Here is a 25,746-nt window from a genome sequence, read left to right as displayed (position 1 = left end):
CAAGATGCAGTGGTTGCAGTTCTCCAGCAAGATGTCAGATCCCGTTCAGATGCCACTCTGTCTCCTAGGATCTTCTCTGGTGGGCCAACGAAGGGAACCTGATGAGTGGGGGGGGGGGGGACAGTTTTGGCAACCGTGGCCGGAGGTGACGGGAGTGATGGATGCTTCCCTCACAGGATGGGGCGCTCATGCCAACGACTTGACCGTCACCGGCTGTTGGTCTCTGTCGGAGTCCAGACTCCACATCAATTGGTTAGAGCTGAGGGCCATCAGGCTAGCCCTGAAGGCATTTCTGCCCTCTATATGGGGGAAGAGTGTCCTGATCATGACGGACAACACAGTGGCCATGCATTACCTCAACAAAAAGGGGGTGGGGTCACTTCCGTTGTGCATAGAGGCAATGCAGCTCTGGTTCTGGGCCATCCAGCAGAACATTTTGATCTCGGCAGTTCACCTGGCCGGAGACCAAAATGCGGCGGCGGACGCTCTGAGCAGGCAGAGCATGGTCTCCCATGAGTGGGAGTTGGCTCAGGAAGTCCGTCAGGAGATCTTCGCCCTTTGGGGAAACCCGCAAGTGGATCTCTTTGCCACCATTGTCAACCAGAAGTGCAAGAGATTCTGCTCAAGGGAATTTCCTCCAAGAGGAGCCTTAGGAGATGCGTTCGTGGTGGAATGGTCATTCCCACTGCTGTACGCGTTTCCTCCAGTCCCCGTCATTCCTCAAGTGTTGCAAAGGTTACTGTCATGATTCCTGCCCCTCATGTCCCCAGCCCTCCAAGATGTCAGGCTGGAGCCAGGCCACGATCACCTACATGGCCCTTCAGGTCCTCTCCATCCCCCCCAAAGACCCACTTGGAGTCCGACTTGGTGCTTGTGGCACCAGACTCACTCACTCCCATAGGATAACATTGGGGATTGGACTTGTAGTGCATTGATGGGAACAAGATGGATGCCCCCACATATTTCGGTTCCCAGAACTGCATGTGCGGTCTAGTCTTTTGGGTGTGGTTCAGCCCAGAGACACCTGGCATACCGAGACTATTTAAGCCACACCCAGGCTGAGAAACATGCTTTGCGTTTTCTGCACCTGCAGCGTGACACTCGCTGTGTTCGGATCGGTCTCCAGTAGGCCTGCATCTTTCTTCTGCGCTCAGCTCCTGCAAGAACAAGAACACCGTTGGGAACAGCCTTACCTTGCGGCGCTTCTGCCCATCATTCATTGCTCCTTCTGTTCTGCGGACATCCTCGGCGGTGTCATTCCCATCCCGGCACGAAAAGGGAAAAGACCAGAAAAAGGGCATTAGTAAGCATTCTGCAAATCTTTGCTTATTTTTAAATACTGTAGGAGCTTCAAACGCTTACCTGAATCCCAGCCGCTCTGGGGGAACTCTGTCTCCGGAACTTCTCATCCATCTGCAAGAGGGAAAAGACACTCCAGGTTAGCGTGGAAATATCTAGAGGTGCTGCATACCGCACTTATCCACCGCATTTGTTCTTCATAACCTGCATCCACGGTGGAAACGTTGCGGCACCTAAAAGACACAGAAAAAGAAATCAGTTCAATGCAAATACGAAAGGGGTGCATCGCACATCACGCTCTCACTCACCTTAGCGCTACTCATCTCAGCAGCACGCCGCCATCCCCGGATGCCGGCCATCATCTAAGGAAGGAAAGGAACGAAGTTAGAGAACTGTTCAAAAGACTCATTATACTTACCTGTCGGACTCTTCCCAGTGAAGTAACTAGGCAGCAACGAGCCCGCATCAATCAACGCGCCACTGCGCTGAAAGCAGGACGGAGAGCACACTATCCAAGAAAACAAGGCCCAGTCTCCAGTTGAATAGCCTCCAGGGAAGGGTTTGAGGTCGTAAGAGGTCAGAACAGGCTGAGTGACGTCCCCGTGGATACCAGGTGAGCGTTACAGTTACGGAGGTTCGGTTCCCTCTTGATCCTCATTGCTCTGGATTGGGCCGGGAGAGCGTGGTACCTGGACCTTGTGGAAATGTCCATTTGCCCTCCACGCCGTCTTCCCCACCGAGAGGATCTGCTCTCATGCAAGGCGGTTCAGGTTCTCCATCCAGAGGTGAAGCCTCTCAACCTTCACGCTTGGTATCTGAAAGGTTGAGGTATAAGGATTGGGACGTCCTGGATGACGTGATGGAGGTGTTGCTTTCAGCTAGGCTGCCTGCAACAAAATCCATTTACCGTTAGCATAAGTTCTGCGACTGGTGCAGGGATCACAATGTATTTGAGAGCTGGTACCCTCCCACAAGGACTTGTTGTCCATAATGAACCTTGGTTATTTTTGGACAACAAGGACTTTATCAAATGGAGCTACATCTCCAATAAGTGTGGGAGGGACTGGTTAATACTAATTATAGATACAGCTAGTGAGATGTCTATCAAAATTGCAGCAGGTCTCTTGGCTATGGAAGCTGAGATTAAGAAGTTGGTTCTGCTCGAAACTTTCAAACAAAGATTAGAAGACATTCTGAAAGAGATGGAAGACTTTAAGGAATACACAACAAGAGAAAGAATCAAAAGGATGAAAAAGGATTTAACGGTGAAAAGGATTTTAAATATACACAGGAAGGGTATGATCCCTTTAAAAACCAGGCAGTCCAGTTCCAAAAGCAACGAAAAGTCAATTTTGGGAATACTTCCTATTCATCAGAGGAAAAGATAAGAAAGGCGTTTGAAATAGGCTGGATATCCAAACAAGAACATGAATTTTTACTTTATAAACAAAAAAAAACGGTTATACCTAAGTTTTATATTTTACCAAAAATTCACAAGTCACTATCCAACCCACCAGGCCGTCCAATTGTGTCTGGTCTAGGATCCCTGTTGGAACCATTGTCAAAATTTGCTGACCCTTACCTTAAGCCCTTCGTACTGGAAATGTATTCGTACATGCGGGACACTACAGAGGTCATAACTCTCATTGAAAATTATCCTTTTGATGGAAAGAAACCACTGCTGATCGGACTCAAAATAGTATCTCTTTATGCATGTATTCCTCAAGATTTAACTCTTAAAGTATTAGAGGAAATCCTCTTAACTAAGAGAACAGAAGGTGAGTGCCCCAGCAGCTTCATTTTATGGTGCGCTGCAATGTCCTGAAAAGAAAACTACTTCAGCTTCAATCATCAATTGTTCCAACAGATACATGATACAGCAATGGGGTCCTCGGTGGCCCCATCAGCTGCGAACCTGTTTGTAGAATTCTTTGAGAAAAATGTGATTTACAACCTCTCAAACCCATTCCTGCCTCATCTTTAGGCCTGGAGGAGGTTTATAGACGACATTCTGATAATTTGGGATGGCGATGCATCTAAATTTGAAGAATTTGCTAGTTGGTTAATTGAACAGAACCAATTTCTCAAATTTACAGCCACAACCAGTGCAGCCGAAATTAATTTTTTAGATATCACAATCTGGGCAGACACCTCGGACAATACTTTGAAAGTCGAACCATACCACAAGGCAACAGATCGAAACTCTTTATTACAATTTAATAATTGCCATCAAAGACACACAAGGGAAAACCTCCCTGTAGGCCAATTCTTGAGACTAAAGCGGGATAGTTCAGACACACAAATATTTGAACAAGAAGCATCAGTTCTCAGCTCTAAACTCACTGTTGGAGATTAACCAAAAAAATTGTAAAGACAGCTTGGAAGCTTGTAAGGAATAATGGAGAAGCCCTACTAGAATACAGAGGCAAATCTAAGACCAAAAATCAGATTGTTTTTGTAAGCACTTTTAACTCGCTCTCCAACAAAGTCAATGCTATTATAAAACGTAACTGGCATATATTAAGTGGAGGTGAGTGCCCTCTTGAGAGTCCCCTGTGTGCGTTTAAAAGAGGACCCAATATCGAAAGATCTAGTGACCAAAAATGACATTTCTTTAAAGCAACTTCAAATGACACTGACTGAGTCTTGGGGATTGAGTAAACCCGTGGGCCAAACCATGTGGCAAATGTAGCTGTTGTTCCAGTACAAAACGGACCAGTGAAGTAGACCTGGGCCTTAAAAAACCTTGGCAACAGCGCCAATTTACAAATTGTAATTCGAAAATTGTCATTTATGTTATCTGGTGTCCTTGCCAAAAAATATATATTGGTATGACGGAAAGAAACGTCAAGCAAAGGATTATAGAACACAAGAGTTGCATCAGAAATGGGAACACAACTGCCCTGATGGTAGGCCATTTTTTGGCAAAGGACCATACAGCAGAGTCATTTATGTGGAGTGTGTTTACACAGATGAATACAATGGAAGACACGACATCTAATATGAGGAAATTATTTAACAAAGATTAATTTATCTTTGTAACTCTGTAGAGATGGGGTTGAATGAATCTATTGTTTGGAAACTACTATAAGCTGGATTGTATGTGAATTACAGTACTCTAATGAACAGCATGATCTGCAATCTGAATAGTGGCATACAAATGAGATTCATGTCACTTATAGGGCCTCATTACGACCCGGGTGGTAAGTACCGGTCATTACCGGCATGGCGCAAGTACCGTGTCCGTGCTGGCAATAGACCGCTTTTAGTGGTCTATTACGAGTATGCGGGCACGAGCTTTGCGCCATGCCGGTAATGACCCCACTGCCATGCTGTAAAAGGGCAAAAAATCCCACTTTCCGGCATCGTACATAGTGCAAATAGTTCCTCCGGCATCCAAGCCATTGGCCTTAGCGGTGACCGCTAATAGCGGTCACCTCTAATAGCGGTCACCGCTAATAAGCGGAACCGGAAGTAGCGTCATCGCACAGGAACGGGAAAGAGCACTGCGGCCATCTTTAAAAACACAACCCATTGCCATCCACCACAACCAGGAGCCATCTGACCCCCAGAACTCTGCCACACCTCCATCACCACCTGCTGCATCTCACCATGCCGAGAGCTGTGAAAAAAACAGATCGCCTGCGCAAGCAGCGCTTCTCCCGAGAGGAGTTGACCATGCTGGCGGAGACGCTGCAGGAACATGCAGATGTCGTGTTCTCCTCCGACATGTCCCGCCCTGCAGTGCACCGCAAGAAACAGATATGGGCGGAGGTCGCCCAGAAAGTAAGTGCCATTGGCACCACACCCTGCACTCCCAAAGATTGCCGTAAGCGCTGGGATGATCTGCGTTTACGCGTGCGGAGCAACCTCTCCACCAACCGCAACCTGGGGATGGCAACAGGCGGAGGTGCAGAGTCCCCCATCAAGTTGCAACCATGGGAGGAGATATGAGCCAGCACCATAGGAACGGAGGTAATTGAGGGAGTGGGGGACATGGAGCGAGGAGCCCCGTCATCAGCCGATGCAGGTAGGTGTCCCAAATGAAACCATGCAAATACCACCACGATGATGTCCAACTGAACTGACAGTGCAATGATGTAGAGCAGGGTCCACCAGACACATATGTACAAGACTGCCTACAGGCAGTGCACAGCATCATCTTGTCCACATGCATAATGCACCCCATATGTGTTTCAACCCTGACGCCTCCATGCATCACCCACCCAAAAGCCAAGCAACCCGTATTTCACTCCCCAATGTTAATCATCTGCAATTCCATATGAATGCAGCCACCCCAATGCATGCCCAATGCCTGTAGACCCATCACTAACCCTCTCCCTCTATTTGTCCCCCAGAGGCACGCATTCAGACAGCGGTGACGAGGACACCAGGGAGGAAGATGCCACACTACAAAAGAAGGCCAGGGGCGAGGAGGGAGAACACTGCCCCTCGACTTCAAGGGGTAGAGGCCAACCAGCACCACTGCGGAAGGCCAAGAAAACCCCAGAGGCCACAGCACCAATGTGCACTACGGCCCCCACAACAGCACCCACACCAGCCACCATCACCAGGGAGGCAGTGGCAGAAGGCACAGCATCGGCTGCCAGCAGCACAGTGGGTGAGACAGCTGCCACAGCAGCCATATCTGATGATGAGGCAGACATTCAGCTGCATGGCACAACACCCACCACAGGCCCCCTGCACTCAACACAACTATCCCCATGCAGCTTGCAGAACAGCAGCATGCACGGTCTGTCACCTGGTGATTCATGGCCCGCAAGTTCCAGCCCCACGCCAACTGTGCATGATGAACAAAGCATGGTGGAAACCCCTCATACATCCGCCCCAGTTCCAACCAGCCAAGAGGGGATCAGGGCTATTCAGAGGCACCAGAAGGAGCTCACAGGGCTGTTGACGCAGCATATAACGGAATGTGGCCGGGCAAGGGATGACATTAGGGAATGTGCTGCATCCCTGAAAACAGCAATCGAGATCACCTCGAAGGACATTTGCTCTGAATTGGCAGCAGTGCGGCACGTCCTCTCCGAAATGGTGGCAGCAATGCAGGCCATGCGTCCACCACAGTTGCCAGAACAACCTGGGACATCTTCAAATGCAAGTTCAACCAGGACCAGCCCCGTGCGTAGGTCTGCCCGGAACCTGCGCAGATCAGACAGGGGTGCACCTGGTGCTGGAGGAGGGCGAGGGCTGTAGGTACAGCCAGACATACTGGTGCCATGTGGACTAATGTTGCACGCTACTGCACACCATGTATGGGGAAGTCAAGGTGGGAGGGGGAGAAGGGAGAGGGTGTGGGGGGAGTTAAGGGGGGGAGAGGGTGTGTGGGGGAGTTGAGGGGGTAGGGGGAGAGGGTGTGTAGGGTGGAGAGCTTGTGCACTTTGTTATATTTCTGTAATACACCTGTTGGGAAATCATAATTCACATGTGCGGACATTGCTTATTGTGTACGTGTGCTTTATTGGTGAACAGTCTACAGTGTCCATGTCCCTGACACACCCAGTGCCCCGAGTGCCACCTTCATGTCACACTCCCTGTCTATGTGTGCTAGAAACATTGGTTGATCAGAGTCTGATGCATGGCATGTCCCTCTGTGCATTGCTGCCTCCCTGAAGTGCAGCCCCATCTCCACCCTCCTCATCCTCATCGTCAGGTGGTTGCAGTTCAGCGTCAGGGGGCCTAGGCACATTCCATCTGATGCACATATTGTGTAGCGTTACACATGCCATGACGATCTTGGCCACCTTCTCATGGCGGTACAGGAGTGCACCACCAGACCTGCGGAGGCAGCGAAACCGTGCCTTCAAGAGGCCAAATGTCTGCTCAATCACCACAAGGGTACGTGTATGCGCACGATTGTAGTCCTCCTCGTGCCTGTTCTGTGGGTTCCGGACTGGGGTAAGGAGCCACCTCTTCAGGGGATAGCCTGCATCACCTGCATGTGGGCTACAATGTATATGTGCAAGTCATGACACCATAGCATGCGTTTATTTCCTGATTGCAACCACATTTCCATGCATGAATGGATACACACGATGTGACTGCTATGTGTGTATTCCACTTATGGACAGGTGTGCGTGCCATCGTCTAGTAGGCGCAGGGGGGTCCTGTTCCTTGTGAGTGCTCATGCACTGTGTTCGCCCACGCCGGTTGTTACCAGGATCTGGCTGATGTGCAGTCATTTGTATGCTTTCATCCTGTCACCGTTGATGGCAGCCTCACGATGATCTCACTATGCACAACAAATGATGACATGCAGTTTTTTTTCACCTCTGTGTCAGTGTAGTGGTGTATTAATGTATTTAACCCTCATGTAACTCCTTTGTATGCAGTAATGGAGACGGTCCTTTATGTTGATGGTATTTGGTGCTGTGTATTGGCCATACTAATTGCTTGTAGCTGCATTGTGTTGCAGGGGATACGGTCTGATTGAATACAGTGCACATGTAGATGGCTATGGAATGGTTGTGACACTACATCATTCACATGGTAGGCCAGTTTACATCATGCATTATGTGGTCAGGTGTCAGGTCCGGTCTGGCCTGCTTTGGGGTATGAGCATGGTCCATTCTTTCAGGCACTCGCAGCCAGGTGAAGTATGCATTCCCCCCTGCCCATCTCAGCCAGGTGAAGTATGCATCTCTCCCCCCCCATCTCAGCCAGGTGAAGTATGCATCTCTTCCCCCCCCCTCTCAGCCAGGTGAAGTATGCATCTCTCCCCCCCTCTCAGCCAGGTGAAGTATGCATCTCTTCCCCCCCCCCCCTCAGCCAGGTGAAGTATGCATCTCTCCCCCAATCACCTACCCACATCGCATTTACATGAGCCTAACATGCAACTCACCGAGAAGCCAGGATCTCTGCCATGCATGTCGCTCCATGTAGCGTGGTATGGTGGAGTTCCGCAGGACCATTGAATCATGGTTTGATCCAGGGAATCGGGCACAACAATGTGTGATGATCTTGTTTGAGTCACATATCATTTGCACGTTGATGGAGTGGTATAACTTACGGCTGCGGTACGCTACCTCCATGGCATGTGGGACCACCAATTCCACATGGGTGCAGTCGATGGCGCCAATGCAACCAGGGATGCGGGCCAGTGAATGGAAACCAACTTTGGTGTTTGAGATCTCCTGGGTAGTCCGTGGTAAGTAAATGTGGTCGCCTGTGTGCTTCAGGAGGGCATCAAGCACTTGGTTCAGCGTACATGAGAATAATGGTTGTGATATGCCATGCATGTGCCCCACTGTGTGCTGATAGGTGCCTGTGGCCAGGAAGTGGAGCACAGACACTGCCTTCAGTAGGGGTGGGATGGCAGTGCGTGTTTCAATCAGGCTGACAATGTCGCCATGTATCATGTCCACAATGGTGGTGATGGTGTCCCGGTCCAGACGGTACAGGGTGTGGTTCTGCTCAGGGGTTAGGTTGTATGGACTGGCTCTGATGCGAGGGATTGGGGGCTGCCTGCGTGGTACCACTGGCTGCACTGGTGGGGCATGCTGGGCCTGCCTAACCCTCATTCTCCTCCTGCGTCTCCTCTGTGCTGCCTGTTGTTGTTGTTGGTGTTGTTGTTGTAGCTGGAGTTCCACTGCAATCATGTTCTCCAGCCCCAGCGTTGCTAGTAGTATGGGAATCATTTTGGTGTGTGACTGGGTGTGGGAAGGGGTGGGGTGTGCTCCATTTCTGCTGGCCCAGTCTATATTTCCTCCACCTCTGCTGATTGTGTGCACCTGTGGCAGTTGGGAACACTGCACATGGCTGTTTACGGGTGGTCCGCGATGCCGGTATTTGCTCCATGCCGGTAAGGTACTTTTCGGCCTTCAGTGGGCCCCTATTTGCATGGCCGCCTGACTTGTGATGTCCTCCTTTTTACGCCATGCCTGTATTGCTGACATGGAGGGTCACGTGCCCACGCCCATGCCGCTATTAGAGGCACCGTTAATTACGGTGCCGCTAATAGCGGATTGGCGGGTCATGATCGTCCGGAGCGGTAAGCGATGCCGGTAATCCTTTACCGGCATCGTTGTTCCCTTACCGCCCGGGTCGTAATGAGGCCCATAGACTTGAAATAAGGTTTCTCTAGGCTCTACTTTTCATAAAACCATTGCTAAAAGGGTTTAGTTGAAGACCCCGACTAAATGCAGGTTTGAAGACAGTTTAATCTATGATAGACAAAGCTAGGCAAGATCTACAATATAGTAAAAATTGTAAGGTCCCGGAAGACAATAAGACATTTAAGTGAAATTCATGTTATAGAGGAACAGTCAACCCATGGAAAACCCTACCACGGTAGATGACATGACATGATTAAGAATCAAGTGCGAAATGAGTTTGGAGTAAAGTTGATGTCTGACGCTTCCATCCTTAAGGAAACCAAAATACCCAACATGGCAACACTTTTCAGTCACGTTATAGACCTGATAGAACGGTCTAGTGTTTTGGAAAATGGCTGCAAGTAGATCAGCATTCCTTTCATGTTGTGATTAATGAGATGCCATCCGAACACGCTAGAAAAGCAAGAGACATGACCGGGAGTGCAGCAACCGCAAGATGCGGGGCAGATAGCAGTCCTAAGTAGTCGGACTTTATTCGGACTTGTAAGTATCGGCAAGGTTAGAATAACAAGTTTGAAAACCTGTGTTATTACAAGCTAGTCCGTTTAAATGTACCAACATTGTGCGCAAGTTCAAGTCCATTACCAAGAACGGAGGCAGTAAGAACTTTGATACGTAGTATCGAAATGATTTCCGCAAGAACCAAATAGCCAGAACATGAACATTCCATGGTAGTAGTGACCGTACGAGGTGCCGTGGAAAGGCCATGGAATATAAATGCAGCTATAACCTTGCCTTTGTTGTCCCCGTACAGAGACAGAGAAGAGCTCCATATTTCTCGAAATAGCGGCGCGACACAAGTTTACCACTCCCTGGGCGCGTAAATGTTGGGACAAAAACAACGGGAACTCGCAATCTCTCGAGTTCTATACATTGAATGTTAAGAGTTTTGTTGCAGCTAGCATAACACTTAGTAGATTTTAAGGTCACTTTTGCATGCCCAAAAAGCTGTTATAAATTAGATTCCTTTGAATCTGTCAAATAGTATGTTAAGTATTGTTTGCAGAATATAACCGCTCAAATATATACTTCATCTTAAATGTTGGATTAAAGACAGCCAGCTTGACAACATACAATTAGGTCCGTTAGAGATTGATTTCTCTCTAGAAACGTTATGAAAAATTAGAAGAAAATACTTTTTTAAGTCTGACCACCGTTCAAGCCTTACACTGAGAATGTTTTATTATCTTTTAACCCTCAGGGAACGAGCCTTCTACTAATAAGAAGTTACTCCAATCACATCTGCCAATAATTAAAGATTGCTGTGTGGTAAGCCTCACCTAGAGAATTTAATACTCAGGGTGAGATGACTGCTCTGGCACTTCTTCAGAGCAGCACAACTCATTTGCTGTGTTGTTTTCTCTCCATTAGGCCACTGTTTGCTTCTACAGGAAGCAACCCCATGAGGTCTGCAATACCGGTTGAACCACGTTTTAAAAAAATATACACTAAACAATTTTGGTTATTGACACGTTAACCGAGCGCTGAAAGAAGTCCGCTGAAGAATTTCCCTACAAAACATTTACAGAAATTGGGAATGAAACATGTCGGGACAAAGATACTGTGCAAATGTTGACAGTGGAAATTGAGCACTAAAAGCTTTACACTACTTAGATGCTAAGGAATCCTATAAATAAAACAAGGGATTCAATACTAGACATTAGAATATCACACTTGTTACAAAATGCTAGTAATATAGATTGTGCCTTTCGATTTGTATAGTGGTATATTAATGTTTTGAGGTTTGTTTCCACTTTTTCCTTGTTTTTTGATTGATGTTTTTTTTGTATTCATTGTATTTCATCTGTTTTCACATATAAAGTTGATTTTGTTGTAATATGTGATTTAATACTGCTGTTTAATAATTTGTTGGTGACCCAAACAAAGATCGTGCCCCCCTTTAAAAAAAAAATACATATTCACTTCTTCACTTCTTCACTTCTGTTGATATGTATTTTAGGGTTTTATAAAATTTGCTGAAATAAATATATATATTTTTTCTAAAAAACCAGATATAATGTAATTTGGTAATCAACCTGGTTTGACAGTCCTCATGGTGGCTAATTAAGAGGTTTTCTTAATTCTAAGGGCAGGAGATTAGAGGTGAAAGGATCTTTTCGTGGATTACAGTTTTGTGTAAGGGGCACGGTCCTGTCCTCTGTTTTCCAAAAAAAACCCAGTCCTTCAAAAATGTAGAGATCCTTTTCAGTGCTCCATTGCTTTGGTTTTGTCTTTCTTGCTTTCTTTGGCCCACAGTGGCCTTCAAGTGGGTACCATTAAAGGTTACCTGGGGGCGCTGCCTACCTTTTAAGCACTCGTCTGAGGAATGTGTTCTTATTTCAAGATTCCTTTTGATTTCCCAGTTTCTTAAAGGACTGACTAATGTATTTCTGCCGTCACCCTTCCGGGTGCCGGTTTGGGATTTGAATTTGGTTTTGAAGTTTCTCGTGGGTGCTCTGTTTGAACCTTTGCACTCTTTGTTACGCTCACCTAACTCCCACGGAGGCGCTGGCCTGGTTCGCGCTGCTGTGACCTCTTCTAAGGGGATGCGCAGGGTTCGGAAGACGGACTGGACCGGGCCCCCAAATCTGGCTTGCCTGGCTCGCAGAAGTATCCTTCTGTAGGCGTAAATAGGGGATTAACTGTCTGCGGGGTAATGCAATCGGCCTCCCACTTCCCCTCTCACCCTCCTCGAAACCCTTCTGTGATTTCTCGTAGCGTCTCACCTTCGGGTCTGTAAGTACGAGCTCTCCATCCTGCTTTTGATGCAGGGTTGCGTTGGTATCCAGTTACTTCACTGGATTTTCGGATTGGTGAGAACCAAACTTGCTTGGCTTCCAGGTAAGTTTTTTGATAAGAGGTTCCCCTTGGGTCCATGCATTAATGTACTAATGCTAGTGTCTTTTTCCCCATAGGGGCCGGGGTACAGAATGCCGGGGAACAGGCACCGACCCGAGATGAGAGGTGAAATCCTTGTAGAAATCAGGTAAGTCTTTAATGAGCGTTTTTTGGTAATGTCTTTTCATTCGCTCATTAACGCTGATGTCTCTTTTTCCCCTTAGGGGCCGGGGTCCGGAAATGCCAGGATGCGGCGCGGACCCGAAATGAAGAGGGAATGAATCAACAGGTAAGTCTTAACATGGAGATTTAGCTTTCCTTATTCCCTTCTCTCTCTCACCTTTTGTTCTGGTCTTTTTCTCCCTAGTCGCTGGGGCGTGACTGCGAATCCGGATGATCGCTGCTGAACATGGAGGCGCCCTGTAAAGGTGAGTGGAATGCGGCGCTGCAGCGATCGACGCAATGAGTTTTTAAATTAAAGTCTTCCTTTTCAGGATTGTCGGCAAGATGTCTCTAGGATGCGGGTTTAGCAGGTAAGGACTTTTCCTTCTTCTGTTCTCTTCTTCTCTTCCTTTGCAGGTGATCCAGGATGCTGGCAGGCGTCGCAGAAGTCAGGATGCAGGAGCAGACAGTGAGCGTCCAGCTGCTAGATGCAGAACAACGCAAAGCACGTGTGGTTGTTCGGGTGGGGTTTAAATAGCCTTGGAAGAAGTTCCAGGAATGTATCCTTCCTCCAATCAGGTATGTATCCTTCCCCGACCACGCCCGGATGGTAAATTAGTCCCACAGGTAAAGTAGTTCCTTTCAGGCCTCAAGGAGGCCGGGATCCTGCAGCATGGTCTGCATCAGGTAAGTGCACCCAAGCACTCCCATATGGCGCCAGGACTGATGTCTTTTATGAGCCTGGCGCCATAGGCGCCAGGACACTGTCCAAAGGGCCCCTATATGGGGTTGCTGGGTCCTTCCTTGGGGACTGGATGTCCGCTTTCGGGGACGCAGGGCTTGAACCGGCTCCCCGGGAGCGGGCATCATGACACTCTTGTCCTTTGAGATTAAAGACTGTGTTCTTGGTTGCAGTTACTTCCGCTCGCAGAGTGAGTTAATTGCAGGCACTTTCATCTAAGCCACCCTTTACTGTTTTTCACAAGGACAGGGTTGTACTGCGATTTACATTTGAGTCAAAAGGTGGTTCTTCTATCTTTCTACCCTCCTCATCCTGGTAAGGAAGAGGAGCGTCTGCATCAGTTGGATCCTAGGAGAGTTCTTAGCTTTTACGTTTCTAGGATGTCCAGGATCAGAGTGGACGATCAACTCTTTGTAGGATATGCTGGACACCGGTAGGGCCAGGCTGTTACCAAACAGACCTTGTCCAGGTGGATTATCCTTACCATTACAGAGTTTTACCGGTTGGCGGGTAAAGACCCTCCTGATGCTTTGAGAGCTCATTCCACTAGGGGGTGGCTACTTCCACTGCCCTCCAGGGAAGTGTTCCTATTAGGAATATTTGTGATGCCGCTACTTGGGCTTCAATCCATACATTTGTAAAACATTATTCCCTGGATACAATCCATGGTCAGGATATGGCCTTTGGGAAGGTGTTCTTTATTCCGCAATCTGATTGGGTACTCTAAATTCTTTCCCCTCCTCCATTTATTGGTACTGCTTTGGGAGTCTGTCAGAGATGTGGAATGCGTTGCAGGACACAATCCATTCGAAGAACAAGTTACTTACCAACTGGTAACGTTCTTTCGACTGGATGTTCCTCCAACGCATTCCATATCGCGCCCCCAGCCTGCCCCTCAGGAGAACTTCCTATGCGATTGCAGCTTTCGTTTTCCGCAAGGCTAAGTGCAGTCCAGCAGGCATCAGACAGGTGCCACACGTTCTGGGGGAAAAAACTTACTGAGGCTTCGGGCGCCGTGCGTCCTATTTATAACTCCCTGTGACGTTGCCCTTAACGGAGGCCTTCGAGGAACATGGACCCGACGCCATTGACGCAGGACACCCTCTGCCGAAAAAGATTCCGAAGTGCACAGCTGTGGACATTGCATGTCAAAGATGTGGAATGCGATGGAGGAACATCCAGTCGAAAGATCGTTACGAGTTGGTAATTAACTTAATTTCTGAGGCTTGTGGAATCTCCTTAGATCACATGCTGTGCATTGGCCGACATCTAGTGGAAGCTGCAGAGTATTACAGTTGTTGTTTTTGAAACTCGAAAAGGAAGGTCGACTGGGCGTGCCAGTAATACTATCCCTAGTGTGACGTCCACTGTACCCATGATCCCTCACGCATGTAGGACCCTCGGATTGTTTTTTTCCGCCATGCTATATGGACGCGTATAGCAGAATTCCTTTCTGCGATACGCCATTGAATTTTCACAATTACGATAATATTTCTTTCTAGCCTTTCATCGACCGCCGAAACACCATGCAGGTGAAGAAAGAAAGACTGCCCGTTGGAAGGCCGTCCCGGGCCTTGGCCCAGACAGTAGGGAGAGAGGGGGGAGGCCATTTAGGAATGCATATTCTCCCCATCCTACACTTTGTTTGCCCAGCTGCTATAACCATAAACTGTAATTATGGAAAACGCACCATTTAAATTTTGCCCAAAGTGTTATCGAAAATTCCTGTGGTTGGACAAACACTTAGTTTGTAATTTGTGCCTTACACGCAACCACATCAAAACATCTTGTGGCGCGTGCAGGCTCTTCAAGCCAAAGACGTTAAAGGACCGCTCCACAAAACGCTGGGCCCACTACGCCAGGCAACTCAAGGCCATGGAGGTAGAGGGGAACCTTTAGCACTGGCAGCGACGCCGTACTTTCGGACGGTGGGGGCGACGGAGTAGCTTCAGCTACTCAAGCGCAGACCCCCGACCCCGTAGGATAGGCCAGTGGCCATGTTGTCGGGGCTACAAAAGCACTTTCCACCAAGCACATAAGCCCCAGTCATGATTCGACAAATGAGTCCAGTACTCGACAACGTTCGACACCCAGAGAAGGGTCCACCGAGTCCCGGTCCTCTGGTCAATCTCGATCTAGATTGCCACAAGACCGGGTTCAACCATCAAAGGGTGTCGCTCGAATAACTCACTCCGAGTCTCGAACGTCCGCGGACGAGGCCTCGGTTCCCACATCCGAAATTAGACGCTTGACGTCGAATAAAGGGGCAGACCCCAAGAAATCTGTTAGACACTCCTCTGGGCCAGAGGGGGTGGAAAAACACCATAAAAATACTTTTTTAAACCCATCATAGGATCAAGAGCCCTTCAGGGGAAAAGACACCACAGAAGGGGAGACCTTCATTATCGAAGCCCTTAGAAAAACCTAAGGATTCTAGGCCTTGAGTAATACCTCCCACTGATGAGAACTTGGGTCTTACCCCTCCTTCTATTGTAATCCCAAGTGCCAAGGAATGGTCTTCCCAGGATAATGATAGGGTAATGCGTAGAATGACCTTTATGGCTAATTTTTACAAATGTAATCCAGATTACTTTCAGAGTTTCCACTCCACTCCTCCCACCACAGCCCCTTCCTACTCTCAAACTCCTGCGTTGCCTACGCTACTCCCTTCTAAGAGGTATCGTACGGTTATAGATTTATATGACCCTGAAGAAGACCAAGAGGATCTCTCCTTTGTGGAGGCATCTGACCCTCAACTTATTGAAGAGGATGCAGATTAACCTTATTATGGGGATGACGAGGATCCTGAGGCAGACCAAGAGGCTAACATGTACTCTATAGATTTCCCCTCTTAATCAGGACACTCCAATTGTCGATTCCCCTGTAGATAATCAACCCTGGCTCAATGAAGTGTTAGCCAAGGTGGCGGAACACTTCCAAATTGACACACAAGAGGTGCAGGAAGATAGAGACTTTGCAGAACAGATCCTGGGGGACAAAAAGACAGTGGGACAGTTTATCCTGCTACTAAGGTCAGTGCAACGCAGGATACAACCATCCTTGAACACCCAATATCACACGGGCAGTTAACCCGCGTGTGGACAAATTATTCAGGTCTGCACCCTCAGATCCTTTATATATTAGAGGCAAACTAAAGCCAGACTCCTTACTTGTCACCACAACTAGAAAGAGAGCAGGCACACCCCTTGCTTCCTCCGAGGCTCCACCTGATAGAGAGCAAGAAAATCTATGCCATGGGCAGAAAGGGCGCCTCCTCTGTGGCCTGACAGACCAGGATAGCGAACAACGCAACCCTCTTGGCTAGCTGTAATTGTCATAAGTGGGAAGACATTTCTGCCTTACTTTCATCTGCCCTGGAGCCACTCAAATCACAAGTAGCTCAGGTGGCAGCAGATGGGAAAGCCGTATCTACCTGTCTCCTTAAGTCGAATTTTGATGCGGCGGACAATGCTGGAAGAGTCCTTGCAGAGGCATGCATGGCTGCGCCAGTCAGGCTTTAGGCAGGAAACACAGGCCACTTTAATCAACATGCCAGTGGAACCTAACGTGCTCTTCGGTAAGGCCGTGGAATATGCACTAAAAACAGCTAAGGACGAGTATGACACGCTAAAATCTTTAGGTCAGCTCACAAACAAGCCTACTGGTCAGAGAGGTAACGGTAACTTTTGCCATTTTCGTGGCCAAAATTCACAAAGAGGATCCAGCTACAATCAGGGCCAAGGTTCCTCCTATGGAATAATCAAGGACAAGCCTTCCAAGGCTATCCCAGAGGACAACGCAGAGGCCGTGGTCGGGGCAGAGGCCCTGCTCGAGATGGCACCCCACCTCCGAGCAAGTGACATTCCGCTCCAGGTACCCTCCCATGCATCTCCAATAGGAGGACGCATTTTCAACTTCACCCACGCATGGGAAGTTATCATCTCGGACAGATGGGTGCTGTCCACGGTAGTAGGGGGCTACTGTATATGACTACTGCAACGTCCTCACAACCACCCCCCACGACAGAAAATCCACTTAGAGGAACATCAGCAGATCCTTCTAGAAGAAATAACTACACTTCTATTAAAGGACGCCATAGAAGGGGTCCCAGCCAACCAGGTAAACAGGTATTTATTCAACTTACTTCCTTGTGCCAAAGAAAGATCTAACAATGCGCCCTGTATTAGATTTACACCCTGCAAACAAGTATGTCAAGCCACAAAGGTTCTGCATGACTATGCTACAAGAGGTAATCCTGCTACTAAAAAAGGGGATTACACGGCAACACTGCATATGAAAGATGCCTATTTTCATATTTCAATGTTCCCAGCGCACAGAAGATTCTTGCGTTTTAAAGATGGCGAACAAGCACTACCAATTCAAAGTGCTGCCCTTTGGAATAGCCTCGGCCCCAAGGGTATTCACAAAAGGTACTGGCGGTAGTGTCAGCGCAGGGGAGCAATTCCAGTGTACCCTTACCTGGACAACTGGCTCATAACAGCCAGAATCACCTCTGATTTGCAGACAAAACATCCAAACAACAACAATAATCAACCTCCTCTTTCAATTGGGCTTCTCCATCAATGAGAAAAAAAATCAAGCCTAATGCTAAGCACGTCAAAACAGTTCCTAGGAGCTGTCTTAAACACAGAGGAAGGATTGCTCTTTCCTTCAGAGGAAAGAGTGAAAAATGTGTTACTGCAAATAACACATTATGAGGATGGCTTCCAGATAAGGGTGCACAAAGCAATGCGTTTAATAGGCATGATGGCATTTTGCATTTACCTGGTTCCTCACGCGGGCCTGCGCATGCATCCCATACAGGAGTGGTTGGTGAAACAGTGGTCTCAGTCAAGCGGTCAGCGGGATGATCTAGTGGTCATTTCACCAACACTTGTACAAAATCTTTGCTGGTGGCCGAGAGAAAACGTAACAAAGGGAAACATTTCTACGAACCAGAGATACAGGCAGTGGTCACAACGGATGCCTCACTGGCAGTGTGGGGGGCTCACTACCTTCTTACACTGCAGCTCAGAACCACATCAATGTGCTGGAACTTCTGGCAGCATTCAAAGCCCTTTTAACAAACCTGCCGGTTCAAATCCTAATAGACAGCACTACAGCAATGTTTTATATCAACAAACGGGGGGGGAGGGGGTACACGTTCTCCAAATCTATCTAGACTTGGACAAAAAATCTGGAAATGGGCACTCAAACAGAAGATGTTCCTGCCATCACAACATGTTCCAGGGGAACTCAATGCTCTAGCAGACACATTGAGCAAAGATCCCCTACCAAAGGAACAAGAGTGGCGCCTACATGAAGAAGTTGTAGAACACCTCTTCTCTCAATGGGGTCAACTATAGACTTATTCGCCACAAGTGAAAATCGTCAATGCCCAAATTTTGCGTCCAGGTTCCCCCAGCTAGGCTCCAAGGGGAACGCCCTATGGATGAGCTGGTCAGGGAAATTTGCTTACGTTTTCTCCCCAACTCCTCTCATGTGGAAGGTGGTGAACAAGTTACATAAGGAACCGATGATGCTTATCCCAGTTGCTCCTATGTGGGCAAGACAACCGTGATATCTACATCTGCGCAGACTAGCGATGTGCGACCCCATCAAGCTCCTGTACCAGTATAACCTACTCACCCAGCACGAGGGACTAACAGTGCACCCACAACCACACTCAAAATGACTTCAGGAGCCATGCTACCAAGTTCAGAGTTCGGGCATCTCAATCTACCGCAAAGATGCATGGATATCTTGAAAGAATCAAGAAAACCAAACACTAGGCACTGTTACTTTGACAAATGGAGACGATTCGTAATTTGGTAAAAGACAAAGCAGATGAACCCCACAGATTGTACTCCATCATTCTTACCTATACACTCCACTTGCTAGATGCAGGGTTAGTCTTCAACTCCTTTAAAAGTCCAACTGGTGAGAGGGCGCTAGAGGACCATCCAAGATGGGCGCTTAAGTCTCAGCTCCCGTGTAGCCCCGCATCAATCCTGCCTGATCCTGCGGTTCCTGGCTCTGCTGTGCCCCGGAACCCCTGCTCCTGAAGCGCTAGCCTCCTTAACAACACTCTTACGAAATCTGGAGGAAAATCGGCGCTCCCTTCCTGAAAATCGGCTCAAGCGGCTTGACCGCCGAACTACACGCTCCCAGGGCCGGCCAGTCGAACTACATCGAGCACCTCCCGCGCTGTCTACGGAGAGTGTGCCCAGAGAGAGGGAGAAGATTAGCAGCGGGCCGAAGCGGGCCGAAGAACGCCCCCCCCCGGCCGGTGACGAACCATCGGGTGAGCCTAACCTTCCTCTCTCCCCCACGTGCACCGGAGACAACGGTCGGTGGATTGGACTGCTTCATCGCCCGCCCCTATCGGCTCCGGCAGCCGGCTTCCCAGCCGTGGGCCGTGGAGCGTAGCCTCACCCCCCCGCTGAAGAAGGCGGTGAAGAGCTGGAGGGAGCAGCAGCGACATGAGGAGTCGGCGCGTGGCCGCGCCCCCCCCAGCAGCTTCTACACCTGAGCCCGTCTGGCGATCGGAGCCCGATCAAGAGAAGCATTGGAAGTGTGGGCCCAGTGCAAATCGTACACAGTTGGTGGCGCCCCATAGCTGCCGGGAGGTAAGGAGGGGGTGGAGAAACTGCGACTCTCCCCAGGAGCGACCCCGAGGGGTGGGAACCCGCTCCCCCAGCTAAATTTTCACAACAGTCTCCGCCAGTTAAGGATTGTCGACACACCCGTACGCTCGGAGCCCTTGAGGTACCCTGTACTACTACTCAGGGGTAAGGGCATTAGACTATCCCCCCTCCTCCTCCTGCACTAGATTTACCCAACAGTAAACATCCCAGTCATCTATCAGAGGCACCCCATGACTGTCGGCCCCCCATGCTAAGAAGCCCTTGGGCGGGCTTCCCTCGTCACACATCAGTCCTGTAACGAAGCTATTTGTGGAATCTGCGCCACTGGAAGAGGGCTCCATAGACGACGAGAACCCCCCCCCCCACCCCTCTCCTGTATTACTGCTAAATCGCCTTTTACGCCCCAAGGTAGTCCCCAAGAGAGGTGAAAGGACACAGCAAGACCTCCCGCATCCCAAATTTAAGCTGCCTCGATCCCGCAGCCGTGATGGGGAAATACGATAAATCACAGAGGAAGCTGAACTTCGAAAGTGGCACGACCCCTAGGGCTCTACCCCCCCAAGAAGACCAAGCTTCTTCGTCTGTTTGCCCCCAACAGGAAGCAATCGAGGAGAACCCTTTTGAAATAAAAGAAATCCTTCTGGACCTGAAAGCTGGCATCGGCAGTTTGAGTAACAAAATGGACGGCCTAGCGTCCAAGGTCGATCTCCTTCAGCATCGCATGGATTCCCATGCCGAACGCATGAACGAGATGGAACAAAGGGTGTCGGATCTCGATGATAGCTCGGCAACCCTAACCAACAGAGTCTCTCAGCTGGAAACACAGATGAAACAAACCATTGCCAAGTGTGAGGACCTAGAGGGTCGATCGAGGCGGAACAACCTGCGGATAGTCGGAGTGAGAGAACAGCAAACGCAGGAGAAAATGGAAGACTTTGTGGAATCTCTATGCACTAATCTATTTGGCCGGGAGGCCTTGTCCCAACTATTTATTATTGATAGGCCCACAGGATTCCCGCAACGAGACCAGCACCAGGCGCTCCTCCCAGGCCAATAATTGCGAAGGTGTTGAATTACAGGGATCGCGACGCCCTGCTCCGCCTCGCCAGCGAAACAGGCGAGTTACGCTACGACGGGGACACAATCCACCTCTATCCCGACTTCTCCCCAGCAGTGCAGTTACAAAGGAAAACATTTGCTAGTGTCAAACTTAGAGTCCGTAACAACCAACTGCCGTATTCAATGCTCTATCCAGCACGCTTGAGAATCCAGCACGGGGGGAGGGTCCAGTTCTTCCAAACCCCAGACGAAGCAAATCTGTTACTCGATCACCTAGGTCTCCCAGATCAGAACCAGGTTCGCCCTAGACCTCAGAGAGACAGGAACCCCAGGAATTCTCCCTAAAAGGCACTTCAAAGCTACGCACAAAATACGGCACAGCAGCGCAGAGTAAACCAGTTCATTTACAGCAGTACAAGTCGGGGCAAGGCCACTTGGGAGGCCCCAGGTGCCCCCAGCACAGCTACTGTTCAGTTACTGTTGACCTACGTTGAGTCGGTACATTCGGGGCGTGATTTAACGCCTCGGCATGGAGACTCCATGGGCCTTTTTGGTTTTGGGTTGGGTAATGCAGAAACTCCCGGCGGGCCAGTTTGAGGTTGCCCGCCCAGGGGAGAGTTACGTCTCGGGCCTGTTGAGGTTAGCCCGCCGTTCGAGCCCCTCGATGTTAAGGGGAAAGTTAAGCGCCACCGGATCGCGCCTGTCCGGCTCCTCGCCGGCTCCCTGCCTGCTGCCGAACCCGTCGCCACACCGAGGCCCACAGCCCGGAAGCAGGGACCCCAACGAAAGCTCAAATACCGCCAGACCTCCGCAACCCATGAAAACAGAAACACGGCTCGATATAAAATCTAAGTCGCCCCATTCAACGTTCTAACATGGAATATAAGAGGCGGCAACATTCCGGCTAAATCCAGAAAAATTCTGCAATACCTAAGGCGCCACGAAGTGGACGTAGCACTGATTCAAGAGACTAATTTTGCTCAAGGGAAGGACCACCAATGGGCCAAAAGCTGGGGCTGCCACAGATACTTCTCATCTTACTCCACATACTCGAGAGGAGTCGCTATCCTTATACACAGGCGGCTCAGCTTCCGACTACTACACAAGGCAAAAGACGACGAAGGCAGAGCACTATTGGTGAGCAGCATAATCGCAGGTCAGAAAGTGACATTTGTTAATTCGTATGCACTGAATACAGATGGCCCCGACAACTTTGGCTGGGTGCTAACACAGCTCTCGTCGCTCAACCCGGCAACAATCGTCTGGGGCGGAGACATGAACACGGCGTTAGATCCTGTAAGGGACAGATCGACGACCACTCAACATCCACCCTCCAAGGCCAGTCTCCACATAAAAGAAATTTGCAGAGCATTTGACTTACAAGATACGTGGAGAGTCTCCAATGGCGAACAGCGCGAATACACCTTTCACTCAACAGTCCACAATACAAGCTCCAGGATTGACTACTTCTTCACCTCAACAAACACCCCCCTATCATGCGGCCGGTGCTCCATCCACCCGAGAACACTCTCAGACCACTCACCAATCCTTCTTAAGCTCAAACCTGCCAACCCCACTCCACCGCTACAGCGATGGCGCTTTAAGCAGGGATCACTAAGGGACAAGGTCTTTGCTTCCGAGCTAAGAGAGGAGATTGACGTGTTCCTGGAGGCCAACCTGGGGTCGGTCTCCTCAGCAGGCACAATCTGGGAATCCTTAAAATGCTTCATCAGAGGAGTCTGCCTCGCCAAAGAAAATGGCATTCTCAAACTAATTAGAAGCGAGCTTACAACCAGCGAAAAAAAATTGAAGCAACTCGAGATCCAGAATCCGAACAAAACCAACCCGCAGTCAGCAGCTGCCATAAAAACGGAACTACAAAAATTCAATGCAACAGCGGAACGTGAGGTTAAGTTTCTATACTGCACCAGCCAAGTCCGTCAATACGGTGAGGGCCAGAAACCAGGAGCTCTACTGGCAAATCTAATCAGAGCCGACAACAATCAGTCCCAAATAGAAAAGATCAAAACCAGGCAAGGTGAAGAAGTCCACACGGATGAAAAGATAGCAGAAGAATTTAGGCTTTTTTATCAAGATCTCTACAGCGCCAGGCTCCCGAAAGACTCGAACCTCCCGCTGAAATACTTAGAAGACACCGAACTCTATTGGGTCGAGCACCAACTACGCAAACCTCTGAATGAACTGATTTCACAGGAAGAGATCCGAGCAGCTATAAAAACCCTACCACCCTCCAAGGCACCAGGCCCTGACGGCCTAACGGGTGAATTCTATAAAGCCTTTGCGGAAACCCTGGCCCCGCTGTTGGCAGCGGTATATGAAGAAGCATTGGAGCGTGGGTCCCTTCCTCACTCCTCCCGCGAAGCCAATGTCATTCTACTACACAAATCAGGAAAACCTCCGGAAGAATGCGCCTCATACCGCCTGATCTCACTGCTAAATCTAGACAATAAAATCCTTGCCAAAATCCTAGCGAATAGATTGATGCCCCTGATGCCTGCCCTGGTGCTAGCTGACCAAGCGGGCTTTATACCAGGCCGCAATACGACCTTCGGCATCCGAAGAATGTTTGGAATCATCGAGGCCCTTGACCCAACAGACCAAGCAATTGCAGTCCTGTTAGACGCAGAAAAGGCGTTCGATTCGGTGGAGTGGCCGTTTATGTTCCTGTTTCTCACCAGGTTGGGGTTGGGGGCTCGCTTCATCAAGCTCATCTCCCTCCTATACACCAACCCACAAGCTAATATCGTAGTGGGCTCGGCAAAATCATCCTTAATAAACCTACAGCGTGGCACAAGACAAGGTTGTCCTCTTTCGGCACTAATATTCGCTCTGGTAATGGAGCCACTAGCTTCCAATCTGCGGGAACTCTGTCAACAGAGGGGTCTCATAATCGGCCCACACAAGCTCATAGTATCCCTATACGCCGATGACGTGGCTCTATATATAAGGGACCCAGAGGTTAATCTGAACCCAGTCATGTGGGAAGTCTTCAAATTTGGGGCGGCCTCCGGATTGAAAATTAATCATTCAAAATCAGTCGTCTTCCCACTGACACGAGACACAAAACTGTTTGCCGATGACTTCAGACTCACGTGGAGAACCGCCGGGGTTCGATATCTGGGGATCCAACTGTCACTGGACCATCAAGCGGTGTTCCGGGATAACTATGAAGAGGTGCTCAAATCCCTGCACGACAAGGTCTCTCGCTGGAAGACACTCCCATTGACACTCTGGGGCAGAACCTCATTAGTGAAAATGGTAGTATTGCCAAAACTGCTGTACCTCTTCAACAATATACCGCTGCTACTACCACAAACCTTCTTGAAAAGGCTCAAAAGCTTGGTTCTTGAGTTACTCTGGGCTGGCAAACAAGCTAGAGTGGCGTATACGATACTGACACTCCCCGTGTCCAGCGGCGGCCTGGCCCTCCCTGATCTTGAAAAATATTTTTGGGCAGCCCAGGCACAATACCTCAGCCACTGGTATGCAACGCAAACAATCCATCCTCATGTACAGGTGGAACGAGCCCTGGCGACTCCCAACTTCCTGACTGCAGTGGTCTTCGCCCAGCTCCCCGTTCCCAATCGCACGATGAACGTGATGCTCACAACTTACGAGGTCTGGAGGACCGTGGCGAAGAAGTTGGGGGTGCACACAAGGTACTCTCCCCTCTTGCCAGTCAAATTTATCCCTGGGATCCCTCTGACATTGGAAAAAGTGTTTCACCAGTGGGTTGATAAACTGCATATAAGATCCTAGGGGACCTATTCACAGAAGAAGGTTTCATGACACCAGACCAAGCCAAACAGAAAGGGGGCAACACTGCGCTAGATGTGTTCCTCTACTTCCGAACTCGCTACACCCTACAGACCCTACTGCCAGCCTTCCCGCGTCAACCACCTACGTGGCAATTGTTACACGATGTTATTCAAGCACAAGGAGACGGCAGGTTGGTGTCACAAATATACAAAACTCTGACCACTGGAACACCCCCCGTCAATACTGGGCCAAAAAATAGATGGGAAAAAGCGCTAAACACAAATATACCAGAAGCAGATTGGAGCTACATATTGAATCAGACTCAGAAAATTGCACTTAATTCCCGGCTTAAACTCATTCATTTCAATTTCCTTCACCAAACATACTACACACCAGAAAAAGCTACCAAACACCATCCCGACATCCAGACAGAGTGCAAGAGATGCGGAACCATAGCCGCGAGCTTTATACACATGGCATGGGAATGCCCCGAGGTAGCCCCCTTCTGGAACAGGGTGCTAGATACGTCGACGGCAATCCTGGGAGAAGCAATACAACCGAGATGCACGGCAGCCCTGCTGGGGATGACCAGGTTGCTATCCGCTCCTTCGAGGAAACTGGCCGGAGTCCTGCTAACACTAGCCCGTAGGAGAGTCGCCCTGGCATGGGGCCGCGGCCCCCGCCATCCTACACAGCCTGGCGATAGGATCTACTCTACTACCAGGATGTAGAGGCAGATTTCATTAAACTCCTTCCTCCGCACGCGCACCCGCCCGACATCTGGGGCCCGCTGATAACTTTTCTGATAAATGAAGATGATTCCTCCTCAGCAGACACTTCGGAGTCAGGCAACGCACCCTGATACAGTCTGAAGTCTGGCCAATAATCCCCGGAGCGGGGACCCAATGGGGCGAACTGTTGCTAACCAGCATATCTGCCTTGAGGCGGAGGAGGGGGCAAGTGGGGGAGCGTGGGGGAGGGCGACGGAGGGGATCTAAGTTAACGGCGCATAGTTGATAATCCACCCTAATGTGGGTGTGTATTTGTTCGGTGTGTTAAATACCAAAAATAAAGGTTTTAAAAA

The sequence above is a fragment of the Ambystoma mexicanum genome, chromosome 7p (genome assembly GCF_040938575.1).
Source record: "Ambystoma mexicanum isolate Mex_15411 chromosome 7p, UKY_AmexF1_1, whole genome shotgun sequence".
Taxonomy (NCBI): domain Eukaryota; kingdom Metazoa; phylum Chordata; class Amphibia; order Caudata; family Ambystomatidae; genus Ambystoma; species Ambystoma mexicanum.
This window is presented reverse-complemented; position numbering follows the sequence as displayed.